A 13,542-nucleotide genomic window follows, 5' to 3' on the forward strand; every position below is an offset into this window, starting at 1 on the left:
GGAGAGAGAGAGAGAGATCAGTGGAGTAGGATAGGGAGTACAGCGAAGTCAGGAATAGAGGAGAGGAGGTCAGAGTAAGAGTGGAGAGAGGGAAGTTAGGATCAAGGAGAGAGCGGAGATAGGGAGGACAGAGAAGTGGGGGGGCAGAGGAGAGAGATGGTGTTCATCAATAGAGGCGACAGAGATTTCAAAGAAAGTGAAGAGAGACAGAAGAGAGGGGGTGGAGGAAGAGGAGAGGGAGGTTAGAGATGAAGGAGAGAGAGGATATAGAGGGTAGATTTAGAGAAGAGACATCTCAGAGGAAAAGTGGGGAGAGAGAGAGAGAGAATGAGCGAAGAGGTAGAGGCGATAGAGCAGTAGAGAGGTCATAGGAAGAGGAGAGGGAGGTATGAGTTTGAGGAGAGAGAAATAGGTGAGAGGGTGGTCAGATTAAAAGACAGAGTTAAAGAGGAAGAAGAGAAGGAGGGTGTTCAGGAGTCAGAGAGGGAGTTCCCAGAAAGTGGAGGGAGAGATAGAGAAGAGACACAGAAGTCAGAGATGGAGGAGAGCTAGCTCAGAGGCAGAAGAGAGAGATGTCATAGAAAAAGGAGGGAGAGAAAGGTCAGAGAAGTGAGATGTAGAGGAGAGAAAGGGAGGTTAGAGATGGAGGAGAGTGAGGTCAGAGATAGAGAGGTAGGAGGAAGAGGAGAGAGAGAGGGCAGTCAGGGTGAGAAGTAGACAGGAGAGAAATAGAGAAGTGAGGTTATAGATATAGGAGAGCTAACTCAGAGACAGAGGAAAGGAGGTCAGAGACAGAGAGAGGTTAGACAAAGAGGACAGAGGAAGGGGTTAGAGGGTAGAGAAGTAGTGGAGAGAGAGGGAGGTTAGAGATCAAGGAGACAGAGAGAGTAGGAAGAGGAAAAAGGCAGATCAGAGTTAGAGGGGGAGGAAGATAGAGGGAGAGAGGTCTGAGGAAAAGGAGAGAGCTTAGAGGAAGGTCAGAGAGTTAGAGGTGAAGAAGAGAGCGAGGGTGGTCAGCAGTAGAGGAGACAGAGAGGAAGTTCAGAGGGAGGAGAGAGGCAGAAGCGAAGGAGGGAGGTGATGGTCAGAGTTGAGAACAGAGAGGGAGATCAGAAATAGAGAGAATTAGAGGAGAGCTGATCATAGAGCACATGGAGGTCAGTGAGAGGGGGGTTGAGAGAGAGAGAGAAGGATGTCGTCAGAGGCAGAGGGAGAGAGGGAGAGGAGAGAGAAATAGGTGAGAGGGTGGTCAAAGTAAAAGAGTTAAAGGGGAAGAAGAGAAAGAGGGTGGTTAGCAATAGAGGAGTCAGAGAGGGAGTTCCGAGAAAGTGAAGATAGAGAGAATGGTCAGGAAGAGGAGAGAAAAATAGAGGAGAGGGAGGCCACAGGACGTGAGAGAAACAGAGGAGAGGGAGGTCAGAGGCAGAGGAGACAGAGTAAGAGTGGAGAGAGGGTAGAGAGAGATGGAGGTTAGAGATCAAGTAGAGATATATATAGAAGTGTTAAGGAGGTCGGAGATAGAGGAGAGGAGGGGTAGGAGAGAGGGGTGAGTGATGGAAAGAGAAAGAGGGGTGAGTACAGAGGCAGAAGCGAAGGAGGGAGGTGAGACGTGAGAGGATGGTCAGAGTTGAGAACAGAGAGGTAGAGGAGAGAAAGAGAGGGAGATCAGAAATAGAATTAGAGGAGAGCTGATCATAGAGCACATGGAGGTCAGTGAGAGAGGGGTTGAGAGAGAGAGAGAAGGATATCAGAGGCAGAGGAGGGAGAGGAGAGAGAAATAGGTGAGAGGGTGGTCAGAGTAAAAGAGTTAAAGGGGAAGAAGAGAAAGAGGGTGGTTAGCAATAGAGGAGTCAGAGAGGGAGTTCCGAGAAAGTGGAGAGAGAATGGTCAGGAAGAGGAGAGAAAAATAGAGGAGAGGGAGGCCACAGGACGTGAGAGAAACAGAGGAGAGGGAGGTCAGAGGCAGAGGAGACAGAGTAAGAGTGGAGAGAGGGTAGAGAGAGATGGAGGTTAGAGATCAAGTAGAGATATATATAGAAGTGTTAAGGAGGTCGGAGATAGAGGAAGAGGAGGGGAGGAGAGAGGGGTGAGTGATGGAAAGAGAAAGAGGGGTGATAGGAATAGGAGATTTGTGGGGGTTAGAGATCAAGGGGAGAGAGAGAGAGAGAGAGCAGAGAGATGGAAGTCAGAGATAGAGAAGTTGGAGGTAAGATGAAGAGGAGTGATGGAGACAGAAAGGGAAGTCAGAGATCAAGGAGAGAAGGAGAAAGGGGTCAGAGCAAGGGGAGAGAAATGGAGGTAAGATGAAAGAGGGAGAGAGAGACCATTTCGGAGGAGAAATAGAGGAAAGGGAGGTCAGACAGAGAGGGGAGGGAGTTTAGCGATCAAAGGGAGAACAGAGAGAGGAAGGTTAGAGATCAAGGGGAGAGAGAGAGAGGGTGGTCAGTAATAGAGGAGACAGGGAGTTCAGAGAATGTGTAGAGAGAGAGAAGAGAGGTGAACGGAAGAGGACAGGCGGTTAGAGATAGAGAAGAGGGGGGCAGGATTAGAGAGGAGTGAGAGGGTTATCAGGAATAGGGGAGAGAGAAATAAGGAGGTAGAGGAAAGAGCGAGGAGGAAGATCAGTGTAAGAGGAGAGGGAGTTCTGAGAAAGTAGAGAGAGATACAGAGAAGAGAGTGGAGGTTTGTCAGAGGAAGAGGAGAGAAGAGAGAGGGTGGTCAGAATAGAGGACAGAGAGGTAGAGAAGAAGAGGGAGAGGGTGGTCAGCAATAGAGCAGACAGAGAGGGAGTTCAGGGCAAGTGTAGAGAGAAGATGGAGGAGAGTGAGGTGAGAGGGAGGGGAGAGGCAGAGGAAAGAGAGAAGTCAGCGCAAGAAGAGAGAGAAGGGGGGGTTCAGAGTAGAGGACAGAGTGTAGAGGAAGAGGAGAGAGAGGGTGATCAGCAGTGGAGGAACGAGAGAAGGTGTTCACAGAGAGGAGAGAGTGAGTGAGGTCAGAGAGAGCAGGGAGAGACTAAGAGGACGGGTTGATCAGAGGTAGAGGAGGGAGAGCTGTTTGGGTGAAGAGAGAGGGACAGGGAAAGGGCGGTGGGAGAGATGAGGAGGGAGAGGAGTCAGAGTGGGCATGGGAGTGGGGAAAGGGAGGTCAGAGAGGCATATTCTTGGTAGAGGAGGGAGGGAGGGAGAACAGAGGTTAAGGAGAGGGAGAGAGTGGGGAGACTTCAGAGCGAGGAGATGGAGAGAAAGAGAGGCAGGTTAGAGGAGATGAGGCAGGAGAGATGAAATGTAGAGGAGAAAGGGAGAGGGGAGAGAGAGATACATAAGGGCAGAGAGGCATAGGGAGAGCAGAGAGGGTGGTTTGTGAGAGGAAAGAGGGAGGGACAGAGGAGCTGTAGAGGGAGGTGTGTGGTACAGGAGGGAGCTGAGGAAGATGGAGGTCAGAGGAGTGGAGAGAGTTTGAAGAAAGAGGGAGAGGGAGTTTAGACTTCCAGAATAATGAGGGAGGGAGGGAGGGAGGGAGGGATAGATAGATCAGTGAAAGAGGAGCTAGAGGGAGGTCAGAGATAGACAGGTCAGGGAGTGAGGAGAGAGAGAAGGAGTTCAGAGAAAGTGGATAGTAAGAGACAGATGAGCGGGGTTGGAGTAAGATGAGAGAGAGAGAGGTCAGCAATACAGCAGACATAGGAAGTTCAAAGAAAGTGCAGGAGGGAGGGGTAGAAATGGAGGTCGGAGCCAGAGGAGTGGGAGGTCAGAGATAGGTGAGAGGATGGTCAGAGTTTAGAACAGAGGTAGAGGAGAAGAGGAGAAACAGAAATAAGGAGGTATAGGAGAGAGGGTGGATAGAGATTAAGGAGATGGAGGAGAGAGAAATAGAGGCATAGGTGGAGAGGGATAGAGAAGAGAGGGAGGTCAGAGATAGAGAAGAATGAGGCCAAAGACAGAAGGGAGAGATAGAGGTCATAGGAGAGCGAGTGAGGTCAGTGATAAAAGAGAAGATAGGGAGATTGGAGTTGGAGGAGAGGTCTGAGATAGGTGACAGGGTGGTCATTGTAGAGGTTAGAGAGGTAGGGGAGTGGGGGGAGGAGGTCAGAGTACAAGGAGGCAGAGTTAGACAGGCATCAGAGGAAGAGCGAGGGGGGCCTGGGAAGAGGAGAGAGAAAGGCAGGTCAGAGAAAGAGGGGGAGGAAGGCAGGAGAGCGAGGGAGGTCTGAGGAAAAGGAGATAGAGAGGTTAGAGGAAGAGGAGAGAAGGGTGATGGAGGACAGAGAGGTAGAGAAGAGAGTGAGGGTGGTCAGGAATAGAGGGGACCAGAGGGAGTTCAGGGAAGAGAGAGAGAGAGAGAGAGAGAAAATATGAATAGAGACACCGGTCAGAGGAAGAGGAGCGAGAGGGAGGTTAGAGATCAAGGAGAGAGAGAAAGAAGAGAGGGGAGGTGAGAAATAGGGATGTCAGGGGGAGGTGAGAGAGAGAAGAGAGAGTGAGTTCTCAGATAATGAGGATAGGGAGGTCAGATATAGATAAGCGAGAGGTCAGGAGGGGGGAGAGAGGGAGACATTGAACGAAGGGGCAGAGGAGAGTGAGGTCAGAGGAAGAGGAGAGGGACATTAGAAATCTGAGAGAGCGACTTAGAGAAGAGAGTGCTGGAGAGGGAGAGAAAGACAGAGGAGACGGAGGTCAGAGAGAAGGGGGGGAGAGAGAGGTCGCAGTTCGAGGAGAGATAGCAATGCCAGTGGAAAATGTGAGAGAGATCAAAGGCAGAGGAGATACAGAGCGGTCAGAGATGATGGAGAGAAAAAGAGGTCAGTGGAAGATAGAGGATAGAGAGGTAGGGGAGTGGGGGGAGGAGGTTAGAGTACAAGGAGGCAGAGTTAGACAGGCGTCAGAGGAAGAGCGAGGGGGGCCTGGGAAGAGGAGAGAGAAAGGCAGGTCAGAGAAAGAGGGGGAGGAAGGCAGGAGAGCGAGGGAGGTCTGAGGAAAAGGAGATAGAGAGGTTAGAGGAAGAGGAGAGAAGGGTGATGGAGGACAGAGAGGTAGAGAAGAGAGTGAGGGTGGTCAGGAATAGAGGGGACCAGAGGGAGTTCAGGGAAGAGAGAGAGAGAGAGAGAGAGAAAATATGAATAGAGACACCGGTCAGAGGAAGAGGAGCGAGAGGGAGGTTAGAGATCAAGGAGAGAGAGAAAGAAGAGAGTGGAGGTGAGAAATAGGGAGGTCAGGGGGAGGTGAGAGAGAGAGGAGAGAAGAGAGAGTGAGTTCTCAGATAATGAGGATAGGGAGGTCAGATATAGATAAGCGAGAGGTCAGGAGGGGGGAGAGAGGGAGACATTGAACGAAGGGGCAGAGGAGAGTGAGGTCAGAGGAAGAGGAGAGGGACATTAGAAATCTGAGAGAGAGACTTAGAGAAGAGAGTGCAGGAGAGGGAGAGAAAGACAGAGGAGATGGAGGTCAGAGAGAAGGGGGAGAGAGAGAGGTCGCAGATTGAGGAGAGATAGCAATGTCAGTGGAAACTGTGAGAGAGATCAAAGGCAGAGGAGATACAGAGAGGTCAGAGATGATGGAGAGAAAAAGAGGTCAGTGGAAGAGGAGAGAGAGGGAGGTCAAATGAAGGAGGAGAAAGACATACAGGAGAGATATAGAGGAGACAACAGAGAGGAAGAGGAGACAGAGTGATGTTAGAGATCAAGGAATGAGAGATAGGGAAGACAGTGGAGATCAGAGGGAGGTCAGAGGAAGAGGAAGTAGAGAGATGAGAGCGATGGGTGTCAGAGTCATGCATAGGATGAGGAGAGAGGGTGGTCAGCAGTGGTGGGGAGAGAGAAGACGTTCAGAGAAAGAGAAGAGGGGGAGGTCAATGGAACAGGAGGGGAGAGTGAGTGAGGTCAGAGCGAGCAGGGAGAGACTAAAAGAGGTCGGGTTGATCAGAGGTAGAGGAAGGAGAGAGAGTTGTTTGGGTGGAGAGAGAGGGACAGTGAAAGGGCGTGCCAGAGTGATTAGAGAGGGGAGATGAGAGCTGAGAGATGAGGAGGGTGAGGAGACAGTGTGAGTAGGAGTGGGTGTGGGGATAAGGGAGGTCAGAGAGGCATATTCTTGGTAGAGGAGAGAGGGAGAGGAGCGCTGGCGGTCAGAGGGAGAACAGAGGTTAAGAGGAGAGAGGGAGAGAGGAAAATCAGAGGAGCTGAGTGGCAGGAGAGATGGAATGTAGAGGAGAAAGGGAGAGGATAGGGAGAGAGATGCATAAGGAGAGGGAGGAGTGGCAGATAGTGAGGTCAGAGTAAGAGAGGAGAGAGAGAGAGGGGGAGGTTAGATCTTAAGGAAAGAGAGGAGAGGGGATCAGAGAGGGAGGTCAATGGAATTGGAGAGGGAGTGAAGTTAGGGATCCAGGAGAGAGATCAGAAGGAGAGAGGGAAAGACGTCTGTGGAAGAGGAGAGAGAGATTGAGAAGTGAGACCGATGTCAGAGAAAGGAAGAGCGAGGTAGAGGAGAGAAATAGAGGAGAGGGTAGTCAGAGGAAGAGGAGAGATGGAGCAAGTGCAGGGGGTCAGAGACAGATGATAAATAGGGAGATGTCAGTGGAAGAGGGGTGTGAGGGAGGTTAGAGATCAAAGAGAAAGGGAGGCCACGGAGAGATGGAGCGAGTGCAGGGGGTGAGAGACAGATGATAAATAGGGAAATGTCAGTGGAAGAGGGGTGTGAGGGAGGTTAGAGATCAAGCAGAGAGAGAGAGAGAAGAGAGACTGATTTCAGTCATTGAGAAAAGCCAGGTCAAGGAGAGAGAAGTAGAGAAGAGGGAGATCAGAGAAAGAGGAGAGAGAGAGAGAGAGAGAGAGAGAGAGAGATTGAAGTCACGGATAGCACAGTGGTGGGCTGAGGAGAGAGAGTAAGAGAGCAAGAGGGAGGTCAGTGTAAGAGGAGAGATGGGGAGAGTAGAGATGAAGGAGGAGATGGAGGAGAGAGACAGAGGAAACAGAGGTCAGAGAGAAGAGTTAGAGCAGAGGGAGGTTAGAGATCAAGGAGATTGAGATAGCGGAGACAGAGAGAGGTCAGAGATAAAGGTCAAAGGGTGAGAAGAGAGGAGAGGTGGGTCAGAGAGAAAGGGGAGAGACAGAGATGGAGGAGCGGGAGGTCTGAGAAAGTGGAGGGAGAGATAGAGAAGAGAGAAATAGAGGAGAACTAGCTCAGAGACAGAGGAAGAGGAGTTATTATAGAAAGAGGGGAGAGAGGTCAGTGAAAGAGGTAGGTGTGAGATGAGGAGAGAGAGAAATAGGTGAGAGGGTGGTCAGCAATACAGACAGAGAGGGAATCCCAGAAAGTGGAGGGAGAGATAAATAGAGTAGAGCTAGCTCAGAGGCAGAGGAGAGAGATGTCAGAGAAAAAGGAGGGAGAGAAAGAGGTCAGTGGTGGAGGAGAGGGAAGAGCGGAAGGTCTCCTCTCTGTCCAGAGATAGACAAAGAGGAGAGAGAGGGAAGTTAGAGTTGGAGGAGAGTGAGGTTAGAGGAGCGAGAGAGAGAAGGGAGGGGAGATCAGAGAGAGAGGAGAGTTAGAGGGCAGAGAAATAGAGGAAAGGGAGGTCAGAGACAGGGGTGGAGAGAGAGAGAGATTGAGTGAGGTCCGAGATAGAGGAGAGGGTAAGAGAGGGGTAGGAGGAAGAGGTGAGAGAGAGGGCAGTCAGGGGGAGGAGTGGGAGGTCAGAGAGAAATAGAGGAGAGGTAACTCAGAGACTGAGGAAATGGAGGTCAGTGGGAGGAGAAGGAGGCCAGAGACAGAGTTGAGAGAGAGGTTACACAGAGAGGACAGAGGAAGGGGTTAGAGGAAGATGAGCGTGAGCTGGGGAGGGTAGAGAAGTAGTGGAGAGGGAGGTTACAGATCAAGGAGACAGAGAGAGAGTAGGAAGAGGAGAGGGAGAGAGGTCTGAGGAAAAGGAGATAGAGAGCTTAGAGGAAGGTCAGAGAGAAGAGGAGAGAGCGAGGGTGGTCAGCAATAGAGGAGACAGAGAGGGAGTTTAGGGAAAGGGGAGAATTGGGGGGGGGGGAAGATTAGAGATAAAGGAGGCAGGAGATGTAGAGAAGAGAGGTATGGGAGAGGGAGATAGAGGTCAGAGGAGGGGGGTGGGCAAGAGATGCAGAGGGCCCATCGGGTCAGAGATGGAGAGAGAAATGGAAGTATGGGGCTGAGGAGAGAGAGTGAGGTCAGAGATAATGGACAGAAAGAGAGAAGACAGATGGAAGTCAAAGATAGAGGAGAGGGAGGGAGTGAAGGGGGTTTAAGGGAGAAAGAGGAGAGAGAGGAAGAGGCTCTAGGGTAGAGATAGAGGAGAGAGTTGTCAGTGCAATAGGAGAGGGAGATCAGAGAGAAAGGAGAGAGGTCAGTATAAGAGGAGAGACAGGGAGGGTAGAGATCAAGGAGGAGGTATAGAGGAGAGGAGAGGGCGATCAGATAGAGAGTTCAGAGAAAGTGGAGAGATAGAGGAGGGGTAGGTCTGAGGCAAAGGAGAGGGTGGTCAGAGATAAGGCAGGGAAAATAGAAGTAGATGAGCTCGAAATAGGTGTGAGGGAAGTCAGAGTAGAGGACAGGAGAAGAAGTGGAGAGGGAGGTTGGCCATCAATTGAGGAGAGAGGTAGAGATCAAGGAGAGAGAGATAGAGGTGAGACATGAGAGGTTGGTCCAAGAAAGTGGAGATAGAATTAGAGGAGAGCTGATCAGAGGGAGAAGAGAAGAGAAAGAGGATGGTCAGCAATAGAGGAGTCAGAAAGGGAGGGAGGGAGAGAGAATGGGGGGAGAATAGAGAGGGGTCAGGATGCGGAGAGAAAACATAGAGTGAGGTCACAGGATCGTGAAAGAGAAAGAAATAGAGGAGAGGGAGGTCAGAGATGGAGGAGAGAGAAGTAGAGGAAAGGTATCTCAGGCAGAGGAGACAGAGTAGAGGAGGTCACAGTAAGAGGGGAGAGAGGTTTGTGGAAGTGGAGAGATAGGTAGGTTAGAGATCAAGTAGAGAGATATACAGAAGTGTTGAGGAGGTCAGAGAGGAGAGAGGGGTGAGTGATGGAAAGAGAAAGAGGGGTGATAGGAATAGGAGATTTGTGGGCGTCAGAGATAGAGGATAGAGAGGGAGGTTAGAGATCCAGGAGAGAGAGAGAGAGAGAGAGAGACTTAATTCAGAAATACAAGCGAGGTAAAGGAGAGAGGAATAGAAGAGAGTGAGGGTGGTTAGAGATAGAGGGAGGTCCGAGATCAAAGAGAGAGAGAGGGGAGAGGTGGAAGTCAGAGATACAGAAGTGGGAGGTACGATGAAGAGGAGTGATGGAGACAGAGAGAGAGGGAAGTCAGAGATCAAGGAGAGAAAGAGTTGAGAGAGAGCAAGAGAGGAGAGGGAGGCCAGTGGAGAGAGATGGAGGTAAGATGAAAGAGGGAGAGAGAGATCATTGCAGAGGAGATCGAGAGGGTAGTTAGAGATAGAGAGTGAGGTTAGAGATCGAGGAGGAGGTAGAGGAGAAACAGGAAAGGGAGGTCAGACAGAGAGGAGTAAGAGCAGAGAGAAGCTAGAGATAAAGGAGAATTAGGTAGAGAAGACAGAGTGAGGTCAGAGATAGAGAAGAGGGAGTTTAGCGATCAAAGGGAGAACAGAGGGAGGAAGGTTAGAGGTCAAGGGGAGAGAGAGAGAGACAGAGAGGTAGGGGAGAAGAAGAGATAGAGGGTGGTCAGCAATAGAGGAGACAGAGGGAGTTCAGAGAAAGTGGAGAGAGAGAGAGGAGAGGAGGAAGGAGGAAGATTAGAGAGGTGAGGAAATGATGACAGGAGGTTAGAGATAGAGAAGAAGGGGGAGGATCAGAGAGAGGGTTATCAGGAATAGAGGAAAGAAAGATTAGAGGAATAGCAAAGAGAGAGGAGGGAGATCAGAATAAGAGGAGAGGGAGTTCTGAGGGGGTTGGAGGAAGATGAAAGAGAGAAGAGCATTGGAGATCAGAGATAGAGAAGATGGATGTTGAGGAGAGAGAAATAGGTGAGGGGAGGTTAGAGATCAAGAGAGAGAGAAAGATGGAGGTCAGCGGTAGAGGAGAAATGGAGGTAGAAAGTTCAGAGAAAATAGAGTAGAGAGCGGGAGGGAGGAAGATTAGAGATAGGAGAGAATTTGTGATCAGGAATAGGGGAGAGAGATAGGTCGGAGGCAGAGGAGAGTGAGGGAGGAAGATTTCAAGGAGAGGGAGAGAGAGTAGTCAGTGTACAGAGAGAGAGAAGGGAGGTCAGAGAGAGGAAGTAGAGAGAGGGTGGTCAGAGTAGAGGACAGAGTGTAGAGGAAGAGGGCTGTCAGCAGTGGAGGAGAGAGAGAAGGTGTTCAGAGAGAGGAGAGAAAGAGAAGAGATGGGGAGGTCAATGGGACAGGAGGGGAGATAGAGCGAGTGAGGTCAGAGCGAGCAGGGAGAGAATAAGAGAGGGCGGGTTGATCAGAGGTAGAGGAGGAGAGTTGTTTGGGCAAAAAGAGAGGGACAGGGCGGTGCAAGAGTGATTAGAGAGGGGAGATGAGGAGGGAGTGGGGAAAAGGAAGGTCAGGGGGAGAACAGAGATTAAGGAGAAAGGAAGAGAGTGGGGAAGACTTCAGAGGCAGGAGATGGAGAGAAAGAGAGGCCGGAGACATGAAGTGTAGCGGAGTAAGGGAGAGGAGAGGGAGGGACAGATGAGCAGTAGAGGGAGGTGTGACGGACAGGAGAGGGGAGCTGAGTAAGATGGAGGTCAGAGTTGGAAGAGGGGAGAAAGGCAGATCAGATGGAATGGGGAGAGAGAGGGAGACCAGAGTGGGAGGATAATGGAATAGCAGGGAGGTAAAATTGGGAGAAGAGAGAGAAGGGGATCAGCAGTAGTAGAGAGGGAGGTCAGAGCCAGAGGAGAGGGAGGTCAGAGATAGGTGAGAGGATGGTCAGAGTTTAGAACAGAGGTAGAAGAGAAGAGGAACAGAAGTAAGGAGGTACAGGAGGGAGAAGGAGACAGAGAAGAGTGGGAGGTCAGAGTTAGAGGAGAGGAGAGGGATGGAGAGAGAGGTCAGTGGAAGAGGCGAGAGAGGGCGGTCAGAGATAGAGAAGTAGAGAAGAATGAGGCCAGAGACAGAGAGGAGTGAGAGAGGTCAGATATAAAGGAGTAGATAGGGAGATTGGAGTTAGAAGAGAGGCATGGGGAGAGAGAGAGCGCAGGGTATAGGAGAGGAAAGAGGTCACAGATGGAGGAGAGGAGAGGTCTGAGATAGGTGACAGGGTGGTCATTGTAGAGGATAGAGAGGTAGGGTAGGAGGTTAGAGTACAAGGAGGCAGAGATAGAGAGGTATCAGAGGAAGAGATAGAGGGCCTGAGGAGAGGGGGAGGTAGGTAGGAGAGGGAGGGAGGTCTGAGGAAAAGGAGATAGAGAGCTTTGAGGAAGAGGAGAGAAGGAGGTCAGAGATACCTAAGAGCGTGGTCAGAATAGAGGACAGAGAGGTAGAGAAGAGAGAGAGGGTGGTCAGCAATAGAGGGGACCAGGATGGAGTTCGGAGAAAGTGGAGAAGAGAAGGGAGGGGGATGGAGGAGAGTGAGGTGAGAGGCAGAGAGAGGGAGGTCAGATGTAGAGGAGAGAAATAGAAGAGAGAGATGGAGGTCACAAGCCGGGGTTGGGGGGAGAGAGGGGAATAGAGACAGTCTTCAGAGGAAGAGCAGCGAGAGGGAGGTTAGAGATCAAGGAGGGAGAGATAGAGAAGAGAGTGGAGGTCAGAAATATAGCACAGACAGGAGCGGGAGGTCAAGGAGAGCGGGAGGAGAGACAGAGGTCAGAGGAAGAGAGCGAGAGTGATGTCAGAGGAGAGAAGAGAGCGTGCACTCTCAGATAAAGGAAAGAGAGGATAGGGAGGTTAGATATAGATTAGAGAGAGGTCAGAAGAAGAGGGAGAGAATGATCATAGAGGTAGATCAGTGGTTCTCAACCTTCTGGCCCTTTAAATACAGTTCCTCATGTTGTGACCCAACCATAAAATTATTTTCGTTGCTACTTCATAACTGTCATGTTGCTACTGTTATGAATCGTCATGTAAATATCTGATATACAGGATGGTCTTAGGCGACCCCTGTGAAAGGGTCGTTCGACCGCCAAAGGGGTCGCGACCCACAGGTTGAGAACCGCTGCGGTAGAGGGGAGTGAGGTCAGAGGAAGAGGAGAGAGAGTTAGAGAAGAGAGTGTAGGTGAGGGAGAGAGAGATAATGAGGGTAGAGGAGAGTGGAGGTCAGAGAGAGGGGGGAGAGAGAGAAGTATGAGGAAGAGGAGAAGGGTCACAGAGGAGAGAGAGCAATGTCAGTGGCAGATGTGAGAATGATAGATCAGAGACAGGAAATAAGAGGTCAAAGAGATGGAGGTCAGAGATGATGGAGAGAAAAAGAGAGAGAGGTCAGTGGAAGAGGAGATATAACGATGCTAGAGATCAAGGAGAGAGAGATAGGGAAGAGAGTGGAGGTCAGATGAAGAGGAAGTAGAGATAGATTAGGGAGATGGTGTCATCCTATCGGATAGGAAGAGGAGAGATGGTCCTAACTGTGGTGGGGAGAGAAGATGTTCAGAGAAAGAGAGGCGAGGGGGACGTCAATGGGACAGGAGGGGAGATAGAGTGAGTGAGGTCAGAGAGCAGGGAGAGACTAAGGGAGGACGGGTTGACCAGAGGTAGAGGAGGGAGAGTTGTTTGGGTGAACAGGGGGACGTGGAAAGGCCTGTGCGAGAGTGATTACAGACGGGAGCTGAGAGAGCTGAGGAGGGAGAGGAGGCAGAGTGTGAGTGGGGAAAAGGGAGGCCAGAAGGAGAGTGTAGGTGAGGGAGGTAAGAGAGATAAGAGGGAGAGAGAGAGAATGAGGGTAGAGGAGAGTGGAGGTCAGAGAGAGGGGGCAGAGAGAGAAGTATGAGAAAGAGGAGAGGAGAGAAGGGTCACAGAGGAGAGAGAGCAATGTCAGTGGCAGACGTGACAGTGAGAGATCAGAGACAGGAAATAAAGAGGTCAAAGAGAGGGAGGTCAGAGATGATGGAGAGAAAAACAGAGAGAGGTCAGTGGAAGAGGAGATATAACGATGCTAGAGATCAAGGAGAGAGAGATAGGAAAGAGAGTGGAGGTCAGATGAAGAGGAAGTAGAGACTGATTAGGGAGATGGGTGTCATCCTATTGGACAGGAAGAGGAGAGATGGTCCTCAGTGGTGGTGGGGAGAGATGTTCAGAGAAAGAGAGGAGAGGGGGATGTCAATGGGACAGGAGGGGAGATAGAGTGAGTGAGGTCAGAGAGAGCAGGGAGAGACTAAGGGAGGACGGGTTGACCGGAGGGAGAGTTGTTTGGGTGAACAGGGGGACGTGGAAAGGGCTGTGTGAGAGTGATTATAGACGGGAGCTGAGAGAGCTGAGGAGGCAGAGTGTGAGTGGGGAAAAGGGAGGCCAGAGAGGCATATTCTTGGTAGAGGAGGGAGGGAGAGGAGCACGGGCGGTCAGAGGAGAACAGAGATTAAGGAGAGAGAGAGAGAGAGGGGGGGGGGGAGACTGCAGAGGGGGAGATGGAGAGAG

General features: G+C 50.9%; 2 long non-coding RNA genes across 2 annotated transcripts in view; one reads left to right on the forward strand and one right to left on the reverse strand.

The window, feature by feature from the left end:
• The window catches only part of LOC106727334, a 109,248-nt gene that overhangs the window by 3,550 nt on the left and 92,156 nt on the right, over window positions 1-13,542 (reverse strand). The window lies entirely within an intron of this gene.
• LOC106727335 lies at window positions 4,211-8,571 on the forward strand. The gene is made up of 3 exons (XR_001363501.1): window positions 4,211-4,228; window positions 4,966-4,989; window positions 8,562-8,571. It is a non-coding gene; the product is annotated as an uncharacterized LOC106727335 (long non-coding RNA).

The sequence above is a fragment of the Myotis brandtii genome, unplaced genomic scaffold (genome assembly GCF_000412655.1).
Source record: "Myotis brandtii unplaced genomic scaffold, ASM41265v1 scaffold409, whole genome shotgun sequence".
Lineage (NCBI taxonomy): Eukaryota > Metazoa > Chordata > Mammalia > Chiroptera > Vespertilionidae > Myotis > Myotis brandtii.